Genomic DNA, 23,657 nt, shown 5'->3' on the forward strand with positions numbered 1-23,657 from the left:
ATGAATACTTTCCTGCATTCTATTTCTATGTTATTATTCTTCTTAATAAAAAGAACATTGAAAAAAAAAAAAAAAAAAAGAAAACCTCTGGAATGTAATCAAGAGGAAGATGGATAGTCACAAGCCATCAAACAAAGAACTGCTTAAATTTTGGTACCAGGAGTGGCATAAGGTCACCCAAAAGCAGTGTGAAAGACTGGTGAAAAGCATGCCAAGACGCATGAAAGCTGTGATTAAAAATCATGGTTATTCCACAAACTATTGATTTCGAAACTCTTCCTGAGTTAAAACATTAGTATTGTTGTTTCTAAATGATTATGAACTTGTTTTTTTTTCTTAGCATTATTTAAGGTCTGCAAGCACTGTATTTTTTTGTTATTTTGACTATTTCTCATTATCTGAAAATAAATTCAAAATGTAATGCTTGGAAATTCAGAGACATGTTGTCAGAAGTTTATAGAATAAAAGAGCAACTTACATTTTATTCAAAAATATACCTATAAAGAGAAAAATCAGACAAACTGAAAATTTTGCAGTGTTCTTCTTAATTTTTGCCAGAGCTTTATACTGATTCCAAGAACAGGGGTCCCAAAGTTTCAGCTGTGAATTGAGCAATAATGCGCATTCACTTTTATAGCCACTGCATCAGTCCCACGGAAGTTATTTGAGAGCTGGTTGAGCATGTATGTGTAGATAAATGTAATTTATTTTACAGGAAAAACATGCTTGGCTGCAATTGCACAGTCAGTGTCTCATTCGTGCTACCCATGGTTGGGGCAGGATGATCTGATATCCAGGGGTGTTATGATCACAATGTCAGAGAGTGTAACAGTGACCGGGCCCGTGGGAGAAGGTGGTCTGCTGATGCCTACTTCAGCTGGATGTGCATCCCAAAATACACGCTGTCACTTAGTGAATAAGAGGCTGGTAGCTGATGTCGGTATGACAGTCACAGCATGACCCATGAGTCTAAACTTGCTGTAGCGCTCTGCCACATTGTTAAAGTATGTTATCCTTGAAATGTCAGAGCATTTCAAAGAAAAATATACCTGCAATCATACAACCCAGCTCTGATTTATGCTGCCTGTGGATTGGGCAGCATGAATCAGGTGACAGGTTATTTTAATGTGAATTGTGTAAATCACGACTCCATCACTCATGGTGTCCTATGCTAAGCTCAGCTGGCCTATGAATTTCATGGGTGTGCTGGGCTATCAGTTTTGTGAATAGGATGGCCTGGCTGCCCAATCAAGGGCAAGGGTTTGCATAGCTATCCTCATGCAGATTAAGGATTGTCCAGCAGCCCAGAAGTCACACTTTCTGGGTATTCTGATCTTTGTTGCCTGATCGTGGATTTTGCTATTTGACAATTCATTTGTCTTGCTCCTTTGCCTTTGAGGTACACTCCTAGTATATGACCCGAACTCCTTGACTCCCTTCTCACAGGAAGTGACTACCCAGTGTCACGGTATAAATGTGTTTCACTCATCTTGTAAAACTACATTGAAAGAGAACATCATTCAGATATTGTCACATCTCCACGTAATCTACTCCTTTCTAGAGTGCTACATCAAAGTCAGGAAACCCCTTTTCTGCTAATATTTTGGAATGCTAGAGAGGGGGACATAAGGAACTTTTTCTATCTTTCTCTATTTTTGCATGATGTAAGGAGGTGGCGGGGAGCCTCAGTTGCTGCCTATCTCCTTTATGTCAGGCACATGTCCCCCATGCAGTGCTCTGATAGTTTGGCTATGTAAGAACGTATTACTGTTGTGATCTACTGTTTTATTGCTGTTTGTGTACTGTGTGATGTTTACCTGATTTCATGTCTTTGTATTATATTGCACTGTATTGAACATGACTAGTTCAGGGACAGTAAGGGTTAACAAAAAGGGGCTGAAAGAAGAAGAAGCAATTTCCTTCTTTTGCACCAGTGCCCGGGCAAGCTTGCCCATGACAGGATATGCTCCAGCTATGGGAACATAGCATACCCCTGGAGGGAAGAAAGTGAAAGTGTAGGCCCCTTAAAAAATTGTGAGGAAAGAACGGTTGTAGATGACAAGGAAAAAGCTAATATATTAAACCTTCTTCTCCATTGTATTCATGGTGGAAAATGAAATGCTAGGTGAAATGCCGAGAGACATAGAAAACCCTATATTAAGGGTCACCAATCTAACCCAAGAAGAGGTGCGAAACTGGCTTAATAAGCTTAAAATAGATAAATCTCCGTGTCCGGGTGGCATACACCCAAGAGTACTAAGAGAACTAAGTAATGTAATAGACAAGCCATTATTTCTTATATTTAGGGACTCTATAGCAACGGGGTCTGTTCCACAGGACTTGCTTATAGCAAATGTGGTACCAATATTCAAAATGGGCTCTAAAAGTGACCCTGGAGGTTATAGGCCAGTAAGTCTAAGCTGTATTGTTGGTAAAATATTTGAAGAGTTTCTGAGGGATGTTATTCAGGACTTTCTGACTGAGAATTACTGTTTAACTCCATATCAGCATAGGTTTATGAGGAATCACTCCTGTCAAACCAATCTAATCAGTTTTTATGAAGAGGTAAGCTATAGACTGGACCAAGGTGAGTCATTGGCCATGGTATATCTTGATTTTTCCAAAGCGTTTGATACCATGCAACACAAGAGGTTGGTATACAAAATGAGAATTGTTGTGAAATTGGATTCTGGGCTCCCCCGGTGGCCACTTGTGGAATTTAACTTGTGTGCATCATCCCCTCTGTTCACCTGCTCCTATCAGGATGTGGGAGTCGCTATATAACCTTGCTCCTCTGTCAGTTTCATGCCGGTCAACAATGTAATCAGTAGCCTTTCTGTGCATGTTCCTGCTACTAGACAACTCCCAGCTAAGTTGGACTTTTGTCCTTGTGTGTTTTTGCATTTTGTTCCTGTTCACAGCTGCTGTTTCGTTACTGTGTCTGGAAAGCTCTTGTGAGCGGAAATTGCCACTCTGGTGTTATGAGTTAATGCTAGAGTCTTAAAGTAATTTCTGGATGGTGTTTTGATAGGGTTTTCTGCTGACCATGAAAGTGCCCTTTCTGTCTTCATGCTATCTAGTAAGCGGACCTCGATTTTGCTTAACCTATTTTCATACTACGTTTGTCATTTCATCTAAAATCACCGCCAATATATGTGGGGGCCTCTGTCTGCCTTTTGGGAAAATTTCTCTAGAGGTGAGCCAGGACTGTCTTTTCCTCTGCTAGGATTAGGTAGTTCTCCGGCTGGCGCTGGGCATCTAGGGATAAAAAAACGTAGGCATGCTACCCGGCCACTTCTAGTTGTGCGGCAGGTTTAGTTCATGGTCAGTATAGTTTCCATCTTCCAAGAGCTAGTTCTCATATATGCTGGGCTATGTTCTCTCGCCATTGAGAATCATGACAGTTTGACCGGCCCAAAAAAGGGTTAAATTACTGGCTGAGAAAGGAGAGAAAAAAGAAGTCTGCTACAATTTTTTTTTTTTTTTTTCCCTCTAGTTCTGAGTGTGCTCTTAATTGAATCACTTGCTAGTCTGCCTATACTGCAGCCTTCCTCTCTTCCTCTCCTTCTAATCCTTGAATGGCTCTGTGTTCACCTGTTTCAAATGGATCTTCAGAGTGTAGCTACAGGTTTGAATAATCTCGCCACAAAGGTACAAAATTTGCAAGATTTTGTTGTTCATGCACCTATGTCTGAGCCTAGAATTCCTTTGCCTGAATTCTTCTCGGGGAATAGATCTCACTTTCAAAATTTTAAAAATAATTGCAAATTGTTTTTGTCCCTGAAGTCTCGCTCTGCCGGAGACCCTGCACAGCAGGTCAGGATTGTGATTTCCTTGCTCCGGGGCGACCCTCAAGACTGGGCTTTTGCATTGGCACCAGGGGATCCTGCGTTGCTCAATGTGGATGCGTTTTTTCTGGCCTTGGGGTTGCTTTATGAGGAACCTCATTTAGAGCTTCAGGCGGAAAAGGCCTTGATGTCCTTGTCTCAGGGGTAAGATGAAGCTGAAATATACTGCCAAAAATTCCGCAAATGGTCTGTGCTTACTCAGTGGAATGAGTGCGCCCTGGCGGCGATTTTCAGAGAAGGTCTCTCTGATGCCATTAAGGATGTTATGGTGGGGTTCCCTGTGCCTGCGAGTCTGAATGAGTCCATGACGATGGCTATTCAGATCGATAGGCGTCTGCGGGAGCGCAAACCTGTGCACCATTTGGCGGTGTCTACTGAGAAAACGCCAGAAAATATGCAATGTGATAGAATTCTGTCCAGAAGCGAGCGGCAGAATTTTAGACGAAAAAATGGGTTGTGTTTCTATTGTGGTGATTCAACTCATGTTATATCAGCATGCTTTAAGCGTACTAAGAAGCCTGACAAGTCTGTTTCAATTAGCACTTTACAGTCTAAGTTTATTCTATCTGTGACCCTGATTTGTTCTTTGTCATCTATTACCGCGGACGCCTATGTCGACTCTGGCGCTGCTTTGAGTCTTATGGATTGGTCCTTTGCCAAACGCTGTGGGTATGATTTGGAGCCATTGGAGGCTCCGATACCTCTGAAAGGGATTGACTCCACCCCATTGGCTAGTAATAAACCACAATACTGGACACAAGTGACTATGCGTGTTAATCCGGATCACCAGGAGGTTATTCGCTTTCTGGTGCTGTATAATCTACATGATGTTTTGGTGCTGGGATTGCCATGGCTGCAATCTCATAACCCAGTCCTCGACTGGAGAGCTATGTCTGTGTTAAGCTGGGGATGTAAAGGAACTCATGGGGACGTACCTTTGGTTTCCATTTCATCATCTATTCCCTCTGAGATTCCTGAATTCTTGTCTGACTTTCGTGACGTTTTTGAAGAACCCAAGGTTGGTTCACTACCTCCGCACCGGGAGTGCGATTGTGCCATAGACTTGATCCCGGGTAGTAAATACCCTAAGGGTCGTTTATTTAATCTGTCTGTGCCTGAACACGCTGCTATGCGAGAATATATAAAGGAGTCCTTGGAAAAGGGACATATTCGTCCTTCGTCATCTCCCTTAGGAGCCGGTTTTTTCTTTGTGTCTAAGAAAGACGGCTCTTTGAGGCCGTGTATTGATTATCGACTTTTGAATAAAATCACGGTTAAATATCAATATCCGTTACCACTGCTTACTGATTTGTTTGCTCGTATAAAGGGGGCCAAGTGGTTCTCTAAGATTGATCTCCGTGGGGCATATAATTTGGTGCGAATCAAGCAGGGGGATGAGTGGAAAACCGCATTTAATACGCCCGAGGGCCATTTTGAGTATTTGGTGATGCCTTTTGGTCTTTCAAATGCCCCTTCAGTCTTCCAGTCCTTTATGCATGACATTTTCCGCGATTATTTGGATAAATTTATGATTGTGTATCTGGATGATATTCTGATTTTTTCGGATGACTGGGACTCTCATGTCCAGCAGGTCAGGAGGGTTTTTCAGGTTTTGCGGTCTAATTCCTTGTGTGTGAAGGGTTCTAAGTGCGTTTTTGGGGTTCAAAAGATTTCCTTCTTGGGATACATTTTTTCCCCCTCTTCCATCGAGATGGATCCTGTCAAGGTTCAGGCTATTGGTGATTGGACGCAACCCTCTTCTCTTAAGAGTCTTCAGAAATTTTTGGGCTTTGCTAACTTTTATCGTCGATTTATTGCTGGTTTTTCTGATGTTGTAAAACCATTGACTGATTTGACTAAGAAGGGTGCTGATGTTGCTGATTGGTCCCCTGATGCTGTGGAGGCCTTTCGGGAGCTCAAGCGCCGCTTTTCTTCCGCCCCAGTGTTGCGTCAGCCTGATGTTGCTCTTCCTTTTCAGGTTGAGGTCGACGCTTCTGAAATCGGAGCTGGGGCGGTGTTGTCGCAGAGAAGTTCCGACTGCTCCGTGATGAGACCTTGTGCTTTTTTTTCCCATAAATTTTCGCCCGCCGAGCGGAATTATGATATTGGGAATCGGGAGCTTTTGGCCATGAAGTGGGCTTTTGAGGAGTGGCGTCACTGGCTTGAGGGGGCCAGACATCAGGTGGTGGTATTGACTGACCACAAAAATTTAATTTACCTTGAGTCTGCCAGGCGCCTGAATCCTAGACAAGCGCGCTGGTCGTTGTTTTTCTCTCGGTTTAATTTTGTGGTGTCTTACCTACCGGGTTCTAAGAATGTTAAGGTGGATGCCCTTTCTAGGAGTTTTGAGCCTGACTCCCCTGGTAATTCTGAGCCCACAGGTATCCTTAAAGATGGAGTGATATTGTCTGCCGTTTCTCCAGACCTGCGGCGGGCCTTGCAGGAGTTTCAGGCGGATGGACCTGATCGTTGCCCACCTGGTAGACTGTTTGTTCCTGATGATTGGACCAGTAGAGTCATCTCTGAGGTTCATTCTTCTGCGTTGGCAGGTCATCCTGGAATCTTTGGTACCAGGGATTTGGTGGCAAGGTCCTTCTGGTGGCCTTCCCTGTCACGAGATGTGCGAGGCTTTGTGCAGTCTTGTGACGTTTGTGCTCGGGCCAAGCCTTGTTGTTCTCGGGCTAGTGGATTGTTGTTACCCTTGCCTATCCCGAAGAGGCCTTGGACGCACATCTCGATGGATTTTATTTCGGATCTGCCTGTTTCTCAGAAGATGTCTGTCATCTGGGTGGTGTGTGACCGTTTCTCTAAGATGGTCCATCTGGTTCCCTTGCCTAAGTTGCCTTCTTCTTCCGAGTTGGTTCCTCTGTTTTTTCAAAATGTTGTTCGTTTGCATGGTATTCCGGAGAATATCATTTCTGACAGAGGGACCCAATTCGTGTCTAGATTTTGGCGGGCATTCTGTGCTAGGATGGGCATAGATTTGTCTTTTTCGTCTGCTTTCCATCCTCAGACTAATGGCCAGACCGAGCGGACTAATCAGACCTTGGAGACATATTTGAGGTGTTTTGTGTCTGCGGATCAGGATGATTGGGTTGTTTTTTTGCCTTTGGCGGAGTTCGCCCTCAATAATCGGGCCAGCTCTGCCACCTTGGTGTCCCCGTTTTTCTGTAATTCGGGGTTTCATCCTCGATTTTCCTCCGGTCAAGTGGAATCTTCGGATTGTCCTGGAGTGGATGCTGTGGTGGAGAGGTTGCATCAGATTTGGGGGCAGGTGGTGGACAATTTGAAGTTGTCCCAGGAGAGGACTCAGCTTTTTGCCAACCGCCGTCGTCGTGTTGGTCCTCGGCTTTGTGTTGGGGACTTGGTGTGGTTGTCTTCTCGTTTTGTCCCTATGAGGGTTTCTTCTCCTAAGTTTAAGCCTCGGTTCATCGGCCCGTACAAGATATTGGAGATTCTTAACCCTGTGTCCTTCCGTTTGGACCTCTGTCATGATCTCAATGGCAAGAGATCATAGCATCAGCATATATAGGAACAAGCTCTTGGAAGATGGGAACTGAGCTGACCATGAACTAAACCTAACGCACAACTAGCAGTGGCCGGGTAGCATGCCTACGTTGATTCTAGATGCCCAGCACCAGCCGGAGGACTAAATAATGCTAGCAGAGGAAAATATTAGTCTTAGCTCACCTCTAGAGAAATACCCCGAAAGGAGACAGAGGCCCCCCACATGTATTGGCGGTGAATAAAAGATGAAATAACAAACGTAGTATGAAAATAGGTTTAGCAAATTTGAGGTCCACTTACTACATAGCAGAAGACAGAAAGGACACTTTCATGGTCAGCTGAAAACCCTATCAAAAGACCATCCAGAAATTACTTTAAAACTCTGGCATTAACTCATAACACCAGAGTGGCAATTCCTGTTCACAAGAGCTTTCCAGACACAGTAACGAAACTACAGCTGTGAACTGGAACAAAAATGCAAAAACAAACATGGACAAGAGTCCAACTTATCTAGTAGTTGTCTAGGAGCAGGAACAAGCACAGAGAGGCTTCTGATAACATTGTTGACCGGCAAGCAACTAACAGAGCAGCAAGGTTATATAGCGACTCCCACATCTTGATGGGAACAGGTGAACAGAGAAGATGAAGACACCAGTTCAATTCCACCAGTAGCCACCGGGGGAGCCCAGAATCCAAATTCACAACAGTACCCCCCCCTCAAGGAGGGGGCACCGAACCCTCACCAGAACCACCAGGGCGATCAGGATGGGCCCTATGAAAGGCACGAACCAGATCAGAGGCATGAACATCAGATGCATTCACCCAAGAATTATCCTCCTGGCCGTATCCCTTCCACTTGACCAGATACTGGAGTCTCCGTCTGGAAACACGAGAGTCTAAGATTTTCTCCACAACGTACTCCAACTCACCCTCAACCAACACCGGAGCAGGAGGCTCAACGGAAGGCACAACCGGTACCTCATACCTGCGCAATAATGACCGATGAAAAACGTTATGAATAGAAAAGGATGCAGGGAGGTCCAAACGGAAGGAAACAGGGTTAAGAATTTCCAATATCTTATACGGGCCGATGAACCGAGGCTTAAACTTAGGAGAAGAGACCCTCATAGGGACAAAACGAGAAGACAACCACACCAAATCCCCAACACAAAGCCGAGGACCAACACGACGGTGGCGGTTGGCAAAAAGCTGAGTCTTCTCCTGGGACAACCTCAAATTGTCCACCACCTGCCCCCAGATCTGATGCAATCTCTCCACCACAGCATCCACTCCAGGACAATCCGAAGATTCCACCTGACCAGAGGAAAATCGAGGATGAAACCCCGAATTACAGAAAAACGGGGACACCAAAGTGGCAGAGCTGGCCCGATTATTGAGAGCGAACTCCGCCAATGGCAAAAAAGCAACCCAATCATCCTGGTCAGCAGACACAAAACACCTCAGATATGTCTCCAGGGTCTGATTAATCCGCTCGGTCTGGCCATTCGTCTGAGGATGGAAAGCGGACGAAAAAGATAAATCTATGCCCATCCTAGCACAGAATGCCCGCCAAAATCTAGACACGAATTGGGTCCCTCTGTCAGAAACGATATTCTCAGGAATACCATGCAAACGAACAACATTTTGAAAAAACAGAGGAACCAACTCGGAAGAAGAAGGCAACTTGGGCAGAGGAACCAAATGGACCATCTTAGAGAAACGGTCACACACCACCCAGATGACAGACATCTTCTGAGAAACAGGCAGATCTGAAATAAAATCCATCGAGATGTGCGTCCAAGGCCTCTTAGGAATAGGCAAGGGCAACAACAATCCACTAGCCCGAGAACAACAAGGCTTGGCCCGAGCACAAACGTCACAAGACTGCACAAAGCCTCGCACATCTCGTGACAGGGAAGGCCACCAGAAGGACCTTGCCACCAAATCCCTGGTACCAAAAATGCCAGGATGACCTGCCAACGCAGAAGAATGAACCTCAGAGATGACTCTACTGGTCCAATCATCAGGAACAAACAGTTTATCAGGTGGGCAACGATCAGGTCTATCCGCCTGAAACTCCTGCAAGGCCCGCCGCAGGTCTGGAGAAACGGCTGACAATACCACTCCATCCTTAAGGATACCTGTGGGCTCAGAGTTACCAGGCGAGTCAGGCTCAAAACTCCTAGAAAGGGCATCCGCCTTAACATTCTTAGAACCCGGTAGGTATGACACCACAAAATTAAACCGAGAGAAAAATAATGACCAGCGCGCCTGTCTAGGATTCAGGCGTCTGGCGGTCTCAAGATAAATCAAATTTTTGTGGTCAGTCAATACCACCACCTGATGTCTGGCCCCCTCAAGCCAATGGCGCCACTCCTCAAAAGCCCACTTCATGGCCAAAAGCTCCCGATTCCCAACATCATAATTCCGCTCAGCGGGCGAAAATTTACGGGAAAAGAAGGCACAAGGCCTCATCACGGAGCAGTCAGAACTTTTCTGCGACAACACTGCCCCAGCTCCGATCTCAGAAGCGTCGACCTCAACCTGAAAAGGTAGAGCAACATCAGGCTGACGCAACACAGGGGCAGAGGAAAAACGGCGCTTAAGCTCCCGAAAGGCCTCCACAGCATCAGGGGACCAATCAGCAACATCAGCACCCTTCTTAGTCAAATCGGTCAAATGGCTTAGCAATATCCGAAAAACCAGCAATAAATCGACGATAAAAGTTAGCAAAGCCCAAAAATTTCTGAAGACTCTTAAGAGAAGAGGGCTGCGTCCAATCACAAATAGCTTGAACCTTGACAGGATCCATTTCAATGGAAGAGGGGGAAAAAATATATCCCAAAAAGGAAATCCTCTGTACCCCAAAAACACACTTAGAACCCTTCACACACAAAGAATTAGACCGCAAAACCTGAAAAACCCTCTTGACTTGCTGGACATGAGAGTCCCAGTCATCCGAAAAAATCAGAATATCATCCAGATACACAATCATAAATTTATCCAAATAATCGCAAAAAATATCATGCATAAAGGACTGGAAAACTGACGGAGCATTTGAAAGACCAAAAGGCATCACTAAATACTCAAAATGGCCCTCGGGCGTATTAAATGCGGTTTTCCACTCATCCCCCTGCCTGATTCGCACCAAATTATACGCCCCACGAAGGTCAATCTTAGAGAACCACTTGGCCCCCTTTATGCGAGCAAACAAATCAGTCAGCAACGGCAATGGGTATTGATATTTAACAGTGATTTTATTCAAAAGCCGATAATCAATACATGGTCTCAAAGAGCCGTCTTTTTTTTGACACAAAGAAAAAACCGGCTCCTAAGGGAGATGACGATGGACGAATATGTCCCTTTTCCAAGGACTCCTTTATATATTCTCGCATAGCAGCATGTTCAGGCACAGCCAGATTAAATAAACGACCCTTTGGGTATTGACTACCCGGGATTAAATCTATGGCACAATCGCACTCTCGGTGCGGAGGTAACCAACCAAGCTTGGATTCTTCAAAGACGTCACGATAGTCAGACAGGAACTCAGGAATTTCAGAGGGAATAGATGATGAAATGGAAACCACAGGTACATCCCCATGAGCCCCCTTACATCCCCAGCTCAACACAGACATAGCTCTCCAGTCGAGGACTGGGTTGTGAGATTGCAGCCAAGGCAATCCTAGCACCAAATCATCATGTAGATTACACAGCACCAGAAAGCGAATAATCTCCTGGTGATCCGGATTAATACGCATAGTTACTTGTGTCCAGTATTGTGGTTTATTATTAGCCAATGGGGTGGAGTCAATCCCCTTCAGAGGAATAGGAGTCTCCAAAGGCTCTAAATCATACCCACAGCGTTTGGCCAAGGACCAATCCATAAGACTCAAAGCGGCGCCAGAGTCGACATAGGCGTCCGTGGTAATAGATGACAAAGAGCAAATCAGGGTCACAGATAGAATAAACTTAGACGGTAAGGTGCAAATGGAAACAGATTTACCAAGCTTTTTAGTGCGCTTAGAGCATGCTGATATAACATGAGTAGAATCACCACAATAGAAACACAACCCATTTTTCCGTCTAAAATTCTGCCGCTCGCTTCGGGACAGAATTCTATCACACTGCATACTCTCTGGCGATTTCTCAGTGGACACCGCCAGATGGTGCACTGGTTTGCGCTCTCGCAAACGCCTATCGATCTGAATAGCCATTGTCATGGACTCATTCAGACCCGCAGGCACAGGGAACCCCACCATAACATCCTTAATGGCATCAGAGAGACCCTCTCTGAAAGTCGCCGCCAGGGCGCACTCATTCCACTGAGTAAGCACAGACCATTTACGGAATCTTTGGCAGTAAATTTCCGCTTCATCTTGCCCCTGAGATAGGGACATCAAAGTTTTTTCTGCCTGAAGCTCCAAATGAGGTTCGTCATAAAGCAACCCCAAGGCCAGAAAAAACGCATCCACATTGAGCAACGCAGGATCCCCTGGTGTCAATGAAAAAGCCCAGTCTTGAGGGTCGCCCCGGAGCAAGGAAATCACAATCCTAACCTGCTGTGCAGGGTCTCCGGCAGAGTGAGATTTCAGGGACAAAAATAATTTGCAATTATTTTGAAAATTCTGAAACCCAGATCTATTCCCCGAGAAAAATTCCGGCAAAGGAATTCTCGGCTCAGATACAGGTGCATGACAAACAAAATCTTGCAAATTTTGTACCTTCGTGGCGAGATTATTCAAACCTGCAGTTACACTCTGAAGATCCATTACAAACAGGTGGACATAGAGCCATTCAAAGATTAGAAGGAGAGAAAAAAAAAAAAAAATTTCAGCAGACTACTTATTTCTCTCCTTACTCAGCCAAGGATTTTAACCCTTTAGTGGGCCGGTCAAACTGTCATGATCTCAATGGCAAGAGATCATAGCATCAGCATATATAGGAACAAGCTCTTGGAAGATGGGAACTGAGCTGACCATGAACTAAACCTAACGCACAACTAGCAGTGGTCGGGTAGCATGCCTACGTTGATTCTAGATGCCCAGCACCAGCCGGAGGACTAAATAATGCTAGCAGAGGAAAATATTAGTCCTAGCTCACCTCTAGAGAAATACCCCGAAAGGAGACAGAGGCCCCCCACATGTATTGGCGGTGAATAAAAGATGAAATAACAAACGTAGTATGAAAATAGGTTTAGCAAATTTGAGGTCCACTTACTACATAGCAGAAGACAGAAAGGACACTTTCATGGTCAGCTGAAAACCCTATCAAAAGACCATCCAGAAATTACTTTAAAACTCTGGCATTAACTCATAACACCAGAGTGGCAATTCCTGTTCACAAGAGCTTTCCAGACACAGTAACAAAACTACAGCTGTGAACTGGAACAAAAATGCAAAAACAAACATGGACAAGAGTCCAACTTATCTAGTAGTTGTCTAGGAGCAGGAACAAGCACAGAGAGGCTTCTGATAACATTGTTGACCGGCAAGCAACTAACAGAGCAGCAAGGTTATATAGCGACTCCCACATCTTGATGGGAACAGGTGAACAGAGAAGATGAAGACACCAGTTCAATTCCACCAGTAGCCACCGGGGGAGCCCAGAATCCAAATTCACAACAGACCTCCCTGCATCCTTTTCGATTCATAATGTTTTTCATCGGTCATTGTTGCGCAGGTATGAGGTACCAGCTGTGCCTTCCGTTGAGCCTCCTGCTCCGGTGTTGGTTGAGGGTGAGTTGGAGTACGTTGTGGAAAAGATCTTGGACTCTCGTGTTTCCAGACGGAAACTCCAGTATCTGGTCAAATGGAAGGGATACGGTCAGGAGGATAATTCTTGGGTCACTGCCTCTGATGTTCATGCCTCCGATCTTGTCCGTGCCTTTCATAGGGCTCATCCTGATCGCCCTGGTGGTTCTGGTGAGGGTTCGGTGCCCCCTCCTTGAGGGGGGGGTACTGTTGTGAAATTGGATTCTGGGCTCCCCCGGTGGCCACTTGTGGAATTTAACTTGTGTGCATCATCCCCTCTGTTCACCTGCTCCTATCAGGATGTGGGAGTCGCTATATAACCTTGCTCCTCTGTCAGTTTCATGCCGGTCAACAATGTAATCAGTAGCCTTTCTGTGCATGTTCCTGCTACTAGACAACTCCCAGCTAAGTTGGACTTTTGTCCTTGTGTGTTTTTGCATTTTGTTCCTGTTCACAGCTGCTGTTTCGTTACTGTGTCTGGAAAGCTCTTGTGAGCGGAAATTGCCACTCTGGTGTTATGAGTTAATGCTAGAGTCTTAAAGTAATTTCTGGATGGTGTTTTGATAGGGTTTTCTGCTGACCATGAAAGTGCCCTTTCTGTCTTCATGCTATCTAGTAAGCGGACCTCGATTTTGCTTAACCTATTTTCATACTACGTTTGTCATTTCATCTAAAATCACCGCCAATATATGTGGGGGCCTCTGTCTGCCTTTTGGGAAAATTTCTCTAGAGGTGAGCCAGGACTGTCTTTTCCTCTGCTAGGATTAGGTAGTTCTCCGGCTGGCGCTGGGCATCTAGGGATAAAAAAACGTAGGCATGCTACCCGGCCACTTCTAGTTGTGCGGCAGGTTTAGTTCATGGTCAGTATAGTTTCCATCTTCCAAGAGCTAGTTCTCATATATGCTGGGCTATGTTCTCTCGCCATTGAGAATCATGACAGAGAATGCTGGGTCTGGGGGAAAATATATGTAAATGGGTAAGTAACTGGCTTAGTGATAGAAAGCAGAGGGTGGTTGTAAATGGTATATTCTCTAACTGGGTCACTGTGACCAGTGGGGTACTGCAGGGGTCGGTATTGAGACCTATTCTCTTCAACACATTTATTAACGATCTAGTAGAAGGTTTACACAGTAAAATATCAATATTTGCAGATGATACAAAACTATGTAAAGGAGTCAATACAAGGGAAGACAGTATTCTGCTAAAGATGGATCTGGATAAGTTGGAAACTTGGGCCAAAAAGTGGCAGGTGTGGTTTAACAATGATAAATGTAAGGTTATACACATGGGAAGAAGGAATCAATATCACCAAGGAATCAATATCACCATTACAAACTGAAAGGGAAACCACTGGGTAAATCTGACATGGAGAAGGACTTGGGGATCCTAGTTAATGATAAACTTACCTGGAGCATCCAGTGCCAGGCAGTGGCTGCCAAGGCATACATGATCACGGGGTGCATTATAAGAGGTCTGGATACACATGATGGGAGCATTATACTGCCTCTGTACAAATCTCTGGTCAGACCGCACATGGAGTACTGTGTACAGTTTTGGGCACGGGTGCTCAGGAAGGATATAATGGAACTAGAGCGAGTACAAAGGAGGGAAACAAAATTAATAAAGGGGATGGGTGAACTACAAAACCCAGAGAGATTAATAAATTAGGATTATTTAGTCTAGAAAAAAAATTACTGAGGGGCGACCTAATAACCATATATAAGTGGTACAATAAGGGGACAATACAAATATCTCTCCTAGGATCTGTTTATACCAAGGAATGTGATGGTCACAAGGGGGCATTCGCTGCATCTGGAGGAGAGGAGGTTCTTCCACCAACATAGAAGAAGATTCTTTACTGTTAGGGCAGTGAGAATTTGAAATTCCTTGCCTGAGGAGATAGTGATGGAGAGCTCAGGCAAGGGGTTCAAGAGAGGCCTGGATGTCTTCCTGGAGCGTAACTATATTGTATCTTACAGTTATTAGGTTCTTTAGAAGGACATAGATCTGGGGATTTATTCTGATGGAATATAGGCTGAACTGGATGGACAAATGTATTTTTTCAGCCATGCTAACTATGTTACTTTGTTACTATGTCAGAAGTCAACAGTTCCTCTAATTATGTTAGTGGCACGATTTTTGAAGGTGTTAGTTTGTAGTTTTAAACGACTTGGGGCTATAATATTCCTAATAGTGGGGGCTCTACGAAAAGTGACCTTGGGGTTTCTAGGAAGAATTTTACTTAATATGGGGTCATTTAGTAAAATGTACCAATTGTTTTGAAGAATATCATGGATTTCTCTATGTTCAGAGCTGAACTATGTTATAAAGTTCAGCATATATTCCTTATCAGTAGATAAGGAATATATGCTGAACTTTATACTAAATGACCCCATATTAAGTAAAATTCTTCCTAGAAACCCCAAGGTCACTTTCCGTAGAGTCCCCACTATTAGCCGCATGTGGCTCAAGGGTCACATACTGCGCACCACTGTTTTAACCCTTTCCGAGGTGATTTTCCATTTTTGCTCTTTTATTTGTTTTTCTTCTTCTTCAAAGCGAAAATGACTTTTTTATTTTACAATCAACAGAGCTATGTGAGGGTTATGTGTCTCAATCACCTGCGATCCAATGCTTTCCTGTCTTTATACTCTCTTTTGTGTCCGACTCCTCACTAGGGATAAGCCAGCAATAAAATGCTTGGATGCTCTTTACTCGAGCATAGCAATTCCTAATGCTCGGTTGTTCGTTTAGAGTAACGAGTATAATAGGAGTCAATGGGAAATCCAAGCATTTTTATAGCAGACCCTACTAGGAGTTCTGGAGGGCAGTGCAAATGTTGAAAATGGATGGAAAAAGTGCTGAATGGAAGGAGAACAGCATGGATGGATGACTCCTGAAAGCATCTCTGACTCCCAAATCGCTGCTGAGAAAAATTGTGTCACACTTTTACTCCACTTTAAGGACTGACAATAAAACATTCAAAATCAAAGAGAACTTGGAGTTTACAGGAAAAACAATATTAAGAAACATTTTTTTTCCTGTATAATAACTTGAATATAAGGCAAAATTTAAAAAGGATTTTCAAAAAATAATAATTTAAGTAAACCAAAATTGAATTTAAAAAAAAAAAGAAAATTTGTACTATAATTCTGGGGCAGTTCCACCGACGTCCTTCACCGCGGTGCTTGCGTGGGAGCAAAAAAAGTCTTTCATAAGTAAGAAGCAAGAAGTTAAACGCAGCACTCACGGGCACTGTGATCAAAGTGTTCTCTTTATTGCAACATGTAGAAATACATCTTCACGGCACGGGGGAGTCTGACGGGTGAGGAGCGTGCAGGACGGGACAACAGCCGTTTCGCGCTGAACAGTAGCGCTTCTACGGGTCCATTCCATACTTATCTATCTATCCCTGTTTTGCCCATACAAAATGTCCTTCAAAACCAGAATCCTCATATCATCTGTTTGCACACCCTACCTGCACTTAATAGCCCTCTGTGTCTGTACACATTCTGGTTGGTGACCGCTTCATACAGAATTGCATGAACACCCTGTTTATTATATTAATAGCTGGACCATACAATACAATCAATTGTTACCATCCACCTTTCAGGTCTCCCATGTTTCCTCATAGATTGTAAGCTTGCAAACAGGGCACCCACTCCTCTTGGTATCTGTTGATTTATGTGATTGTTGTTATTCTGTAATTTCTTTTATTATATGTACAAGTCCCCTCTAAAATGTAAAATGCTGCAGAATATGTTGGTGCTATAGAAATAAAATTATTATTATAATTATTATTAGTAAGGAGGGCCTCATACATATTCTGTTCAAATTGACATGTAGTGGTACTCCGAGATACATAAAGGCTATGCACAGAGTGCAAAGGCTGCCAAAAATTAGAATCAGGGTCATTCATAAATCGTTGAAGACACTAACTCTAGTACCTCATTCAAATATTGTGAAGAAAGTGTAGTTGTGGTACTTCTACACTCATAAAAGCTCTGCACCCAGTGCAAAGCATGCCAAAAATTACAAGCACAGTCATCCATACTTCAACCTATCACTAACAACTGGTGTTTTCCCCTCAAACTTTAAACATGCCTCAATCACACCTATCCTCAAAAAGCCCTCTCTTGACCCATCCTGTTGTGAAATTGGATTTTGGGCTCCCCCGGTGGCCACTGGTGGAATTGAACTGGTGTGCATCATCCCCTCTGTTCACCTGTTTCCATCAGGATGTGGGAGTCGCTATTTAACCTTGCTCCTCTGTCACTTCCATGCCGGTCAACATTGTAATCAGAAGCCTTTCTGTGCATGTTCCTGCTGCTAGACAACTCCCAGCTAAGTTGGACTTTTGTCCTCGTTTGTTTTTGCATTTTGTTCCAGTTCACAGCTGTAGTTTCGTTTCTGTGTCTGGAAAGCTCTTGTGATCTGAAATTGCCACTCTGATGTTATGAGTTAATACTAGAGTTTTAAAGTAATTTCAGGATGGTATTTTGATAGGGTTTTCAGCTGACCATGAAAGTGCCCTTTCTGTCTTCCTGCTATCTAGTAAGCGGACCTCAATTTTGCTAAACCTATTTTCATACTACGTTTGTCATTTCATCTATAATCACCGCCAATATATGTGGGGGCCTCTGTCTGCCTATCGGGGAAATTTCTCTAAAGGTGAGCCAGGACTATATTTTCCTCTGCCAGGATTAGTTAGTCCTCCGGCCGGCGCTGGGCGTCTAGGGATAAAAAACGTAGGCAACGCTACCCGGCTACTGTTAGTTGTGCGGCAGGTTTAGTTCATGGTCAGTTTAGTTTCCATCCTTCCAAGAGCTAGTATTTATGTTTGCTGGGCTATGTTCTCTTGCCATTGAGAACCATAACAGTTTGACCGGCCTAAAAGGGTTAAATTAATTGACAGAGAAAGGAGAGAAAAGAGAAGTCTGCTGAAGATTTTTTTTTTTCCCTTCCCTTCAGTTCTGAGTGTGCTTGTAATTGAATCTCTTGCAAGTCTGCCTATATTGCAGCCTTTCTCTCTCTCTCTCTCTCTCCTTCTAATCCTGGAATGGCTCTGTGTTCACCTGTTTAAAATGGATATTCAGAGTTTAGCTGCAGGTTTGAATAATCTCACCACGAAAGTTCAAAATTTACAAGATTTTGTTGTTCATGTTCCTATATCTGAACCTAGAATTCCTTTGCCTGAATTTTTCTCGGGGAATAGATCTTGCTTTCAAAATTTCAAAAATAATTGCAAGTTGTTTTTGTCCCTGAAATCTCGCTCTGCTGGAGATCCTGCTCAGCAGGTCAGGATTGTGATTTCCTTGCTCCGGGGCGACCCTCAGGATTGGGCTTTTGCATTGGCTCCAGGGGATCCTGCGTTGCTCAATGTGGATGCGTTTTTTCTGGCCTTGGGGTTGCTTTATGAGGAACCTCAGTTAGAGCTTCAGGCGGAAAAGGCCTTGATGTCCCTATCTCAGGGGCAAGACGAAGCTGAAATATACTGCCAGAAATTCCGTAAATGGGCTGTGCTTACTCAGTGGAATGAGTGCGCCCTGGCGGCGAATTTCAGAGAGGGTCTCTCTGATGCCATTAAGGATGTTATGGTGGGGTTCCCTGTGCCTGCGGGTCTGAATGAGTCCATGACAATGGCTATCCAGATCGATAGGCGTCTGCGGGAGCGCAAACCTGTGCACCATTTGGCGGTGTCTACTGAGAAGACGCCAGAGAATATGCAATGTGATAGAATTCTGTCCAGAAGTGAACGGCAGAATTTAAGACGAAAAAATGGGTTGTGCTTCTATTGCGGTGATTCAACTCATGTTATATCAGCATGCTCTAAGCGTACTAAGAAGCTTGATAAGTCTGTTTCAATTGGCACTTTACAGTCTAAGTTTATTCTATCTGTGACCCTGATTTGTTCTTTATCATCTATTACCGCGGATGCCTATGTCGACTCTGGCGCCGCTTTGAGTCTTATGGATTGGTCCTTTGCCAAACGCTGTGGGTATGATTTGGAGCCTCTTGAAACTCCTATACCCCTGAAGGGGATTGACTCCACCCCATTGGCTAGTAATAAACCACAATACTGGACACAAGTAACTATGCGGATTAATCCGGATCATCAGGAGATTATTCGCTTTCTTGTGCTGTATAACCTACATGATGTGTTGGTGCTTGGATTGCCATGGCTGCAATCTCATAACCCAGTCCTTGACTGGAAAGCTATGTCTGTGTTAAGCTGGGGATGTAAGGGGACGCATGGGGACGTACCTGTGGTTTCCATTTCATCATCTATTCCCTCTGAGATTCCTGAATTCTTGACTGAATATCGTGACGTTTTTGAAGAACCTAAGCTTGGTTCATTACCTCCGCACCGGGAGTGCGATTGTGCCATAGATTTGTTTCCGGGTAGTAAATACCCTAAGGGTCGTTTATTTAATCTGTCTGTGCCTGAACATGCTGCTATGCGAGAATATATAAAGGAGTCCTTGGAAAAGGGACATATTCGTCCTTCGTCATCTCCCTTAGGAGCCGGTTTTTTCTTTGTGGCTAAGAAAGATGGCTCTTTAAGACCGTGTATTGATTATCGGCTTTTGAATAAAATCACGGTTAAATATCAATATCCGTTGCCACTGCTGACTGATTTGTTTGCTCGCATAAAGGGGGCCAAGTGGTTCTCTAAGATAGATCTCCATGGGGCGTATAATTTGGTGCGAATTAAGCAGGGGGATGAGTGGAAGACCGCATTTAATACGCCCGAGGGCCACTTTGAGTATTTGGTGATTCCTTTTGGTCTTTCAAATGCCCCTTCAGTCTTTCAGTCCTTTATGCATGACATTTTCCGTGATTATTTGGATAAATTTATGATTGTGTATCTGGATGATATTTTGATTTTTTCGGATGACTGGGACTCTCATGTCCAGCAGGTCAGGAGGGTTTTTCAGGTTTTGCGGTCTAATTCCTTGTGTGTGAAGGGTTCTAAGTGCGTTTTTGGGGTACAAAAGATTTCCTTTTTGGGATATATTTTTTCCCCCTCTTCCATCGAGATGGATCCTGTCAAGGTTCAGGCTATTTGTGATTGGACGCAACCCTCTTCTCTTAAGAGTCTTCAGAAATTTTTGGGCTTTGCTAACTTTTATCGTCGATTTATTGCTGGTTTTTCTGATGTTGTTAAACCATTGACTGATTTGACTAAGAAGGGTGCTGATGTTGCTGATTGGTCCCCTGCTGCTGTGGAGGCCTTTCGGGAGCTTAAGCGCCGCTTTTCTTCCGCCCCTGTGTTGCGTCAGCCTGATGTTGCTCTTCCTTTTCAGGTTGAGGTCGACGCTTCTGAAATCGGAGCTGGGGCAGTTTTGTCGCAGAGAAGTTCCGATTGTTCCGTGATGAGACCTTGTGCCTTTTTCTCGCGTAAATTTTCGCCCGCCGAGCGGAATTATGATGTTGGGAATCGGGAGCTTTTGGCCATGAAGTGGGCTTTTGAGGAGTGGCGTCATTGGCTTGAGGGGGCTAGACATCAGGTGGTGGTATTGACTGACCACAAAAATCTAATTTATCTTGAGTCCGCCAGACGCCTGAATCCTAGACAGGCGCGCTGGTCGTTGTTTTTCTCTCGGTTTAATTTTGTGGTGTCCTACCTGCCGGGTTCTAAGAATGTTAAGGCGGATGCCCTTTCTAGGAGTTTTGAGCCTGACTCCCCTGGTAACTCTGAACCTACAGGTATCCTTAAGGATGGAGTGATATTGTCTGCCGTTTCTCCAGACCTGCGGCGGGCCTTGCAGGAGTTTCAGGCGGATAGACCTGATCGTTGCCCACCTGGTAGACTGTTTGTTCCTGATGATTGGACCAGTAAAGTCATTTCTGAGGTTCATTCTTCTGCGTTGACAGGTCATCCTGGAATCTTTGGTACCAGGGATTTGGTGGCAAGGTCCTTCTGGTGGCCTTCCCTGTCTCGAGATGTGCGAGGCTTTGTGCAGTCTTGTGACGTTTGTGCTCGGGCCAAGCCTTGTTGTTCTCGGGCTAGTGGATTGTTGTTGCTCTTGCCTATCCCGAAGAGGCCCTGGACGCACATCTCTATGGATTTTATTTCGGATCTTCCTGTTTCTCAGAAGATGTCTGTCATCTGGGTGGTGTGTGACCGTTTCTCTAAGATGGTCCATTTGGTTCCCCTGCCTAAGTTGCCTTCTTCTTCCGAGTTGGTTCCTCTGTTTTTTCAAAATGTGGTCCGTTTGCATGGTATTCCGGAGAATATTGTTTCTGACAGAGGAACCCAATTCGTGTCTGGATTTTGGCGAGCATTCTGTGCTAGGATGGGCATAGATTTGTCTTTCTCGTCTGCTTTCCATCCTCAGACTAATGGCCAGACCGAGCGGACGAATCAGACCTTGGAGACATATTTGAGGTGTTTTGTGTCTGCAGATCAGGATGATTGGGTTGCTTTTTTGCCTTTAGCGGAGTTTGCCCTCAATAATCGGGCCAGCTCTGCCACCTTGGTGTCTCCTTTTTTCTGTAATTCGGGGTTTCATCCTCGATTTTCTTCTGGTCAGGTGGAATCTTCGGATTGTCCTGGAGTGGATGCTGTGGTGGAGAGGTTGCATCAGATTTGGGGGCAGGTAGTGGACAATTTGAAGTTGTCCCAGGAGAAGACTCAGCTTTTTGCCAACCGCCGGCGTCGGGTTGGTCCTCGGCTTTGTGTTGGGGACTTGGTGTGGTTGTCTTCTCGTTTTGTCCCTATGAGGGTTTCTTCTCCTAAGTTTAAGCCTCGGTTCATCGGCCCGTACAAGATATTGGAGATTCTTAACCCTGTGTCCTTCCGTTTGGACCTCCCTGCATCTTTTTCTATTCATAATGTTTTTCATCGGTCATTGTTGCGCAGGTATGAGGTACCGGTTGTGCCTTCCGTTGAGCCTCCTGCTCCGGTGTTGGTTGAGGGCGAGTTGGAGTACGTTGTGGAAAAAATCTTGGACTCCCGTGTTTCCAGACGGAAACTCCAGTATCTGGTCAAATGGAAGGGATACGGTCAGGAGGATAATTCTTGGGTGACTGCCTCTGATGTTCATGCCTCCGATCTGGTCCGTGCCTTTCATAGGGCTCATCCTGATAGCCCTGGTGGTTCTGGTGAGGGTTCGGTGCCCCCTCCTTGAGGGGGGGGTACTGTTGTGAAATTGGATTTTGGGCTCCCCCGGTGGCCACTGGTGGAATTGAACTGGTGTGCATCATCCCCTCTGTTCACCTGTTTCCATCAGGATGTGGGAGTCGCTATTTAACCTTGCTCCTCTGTCACTTCCATGCCGGTCAACATTGTAATCAGAAGCCTTTCTGTGCATGTTCCTGCTGCTAGACAACTCCCAGCTAAGTTGGACTTTTGTCCTCGTTTGTTTTTGCATTTTGTTCCAGTTCACAGCTGTAGTTTCGTTTCTGTGTCTGGAAAGCTCTTGTGATCTGAAATTGCCACTCTGATGTTATGAGTTAATACTAGAGTTTTAAAGTAATTTCAGGATGGTATTTTGATAGGGTTTTCAGCTGACCATGAAAGTGCCCTTTCTGTCTTCCTGCTATCTAGTAAGCGGACCTCAATTTTGCTAAACCTATTTTCATACTACGTTTGTCATTTCATCTATAATCACCGCCAATATATGTGGGGGCCTCTGTCTGCCTATCAGGGAAATTTCTCTAGAGGTGAGCCAGGACTATATTTTCCTCTGCCAGGATTAGTTAGTCCTCCGGCCGGCGCTGGGCGTCTAGGGATAAAAAACGTAGGCAATGCTACCCGGCTACTGTTAGTTGTGCGGCAGGTTTAGTTCATGGTCAGTTTAGTTTCCATCCTTCCAAGAGCTAGTATTTATGTTTGCTGGGCTATGTTCTCTTGCCATTGAGAACCATAACACCATCCTCTGTGTCTAGCTATCGCCCTATATCACTTCTCCCCTATACCTCAAAACTACTGGAACAACATGTCCATCTTGAACTGTCCTCCCATCTCTCTTCCTGCTCCCTCTTCGACCGCTTACAATCTGGCTTCCGGTCCCACCACTCCCCTGAAACTGCCCTAACTAAGGTCACCAATGACCTATTAACCGCCAAGAGCAAGCAACACTACTCTGTCCTCCTCCTCCTGGACCTGTCCTCTGCCTTTGACACAGTGGACCATTCCCTATTATTCCAGACCCTCTCATCCCTTGGCAACACAGATTTGGCTCTATCCTGGATCTTGTCATACCTAACAGACCAAACAGACCGGACATTCAGCATCTCCCACTCACACACCACCTCCTCACCTCACCCCCTATCTGTCAGAGTCCTGCAAGGTTCAGTCTAAGGGCCACTGCTCTTTTCCATTTACACCTTTGGCCTGGGACAGCTCATAGAATCTCACGGCTTTCAGTATCACCTCTATGCTGATGACACACAGATCTACATCTTTGGACCAAATATCACCAGCCTGCTAACCAGAATCCCTCAATGTCTGTCTGCTATTTCATCATTCTTCTCTGCTAGATTTCTAAAACTTAACATGGACAAAACAGAATTCATTATCTTTCCCCCATCTCACGCGACCCCC

The sequence above is a fragment of the Ranitomeya variabilis genome, chromosome 5 (genome assembly GCF_051348905.1).
Source record: "Ranitomeya variabilis isolate aRanVar5 chromosome 5, aRanVar5.hap1, whole genome shotgun sequence".
Taxonomy (NCBI): domain Eukaryota; kingdom Metazoa; phylum Chordata; class Amphibia; order Anura; family Dendrobatidae; genus Ranitomeya; species Ranitomeya variabilis.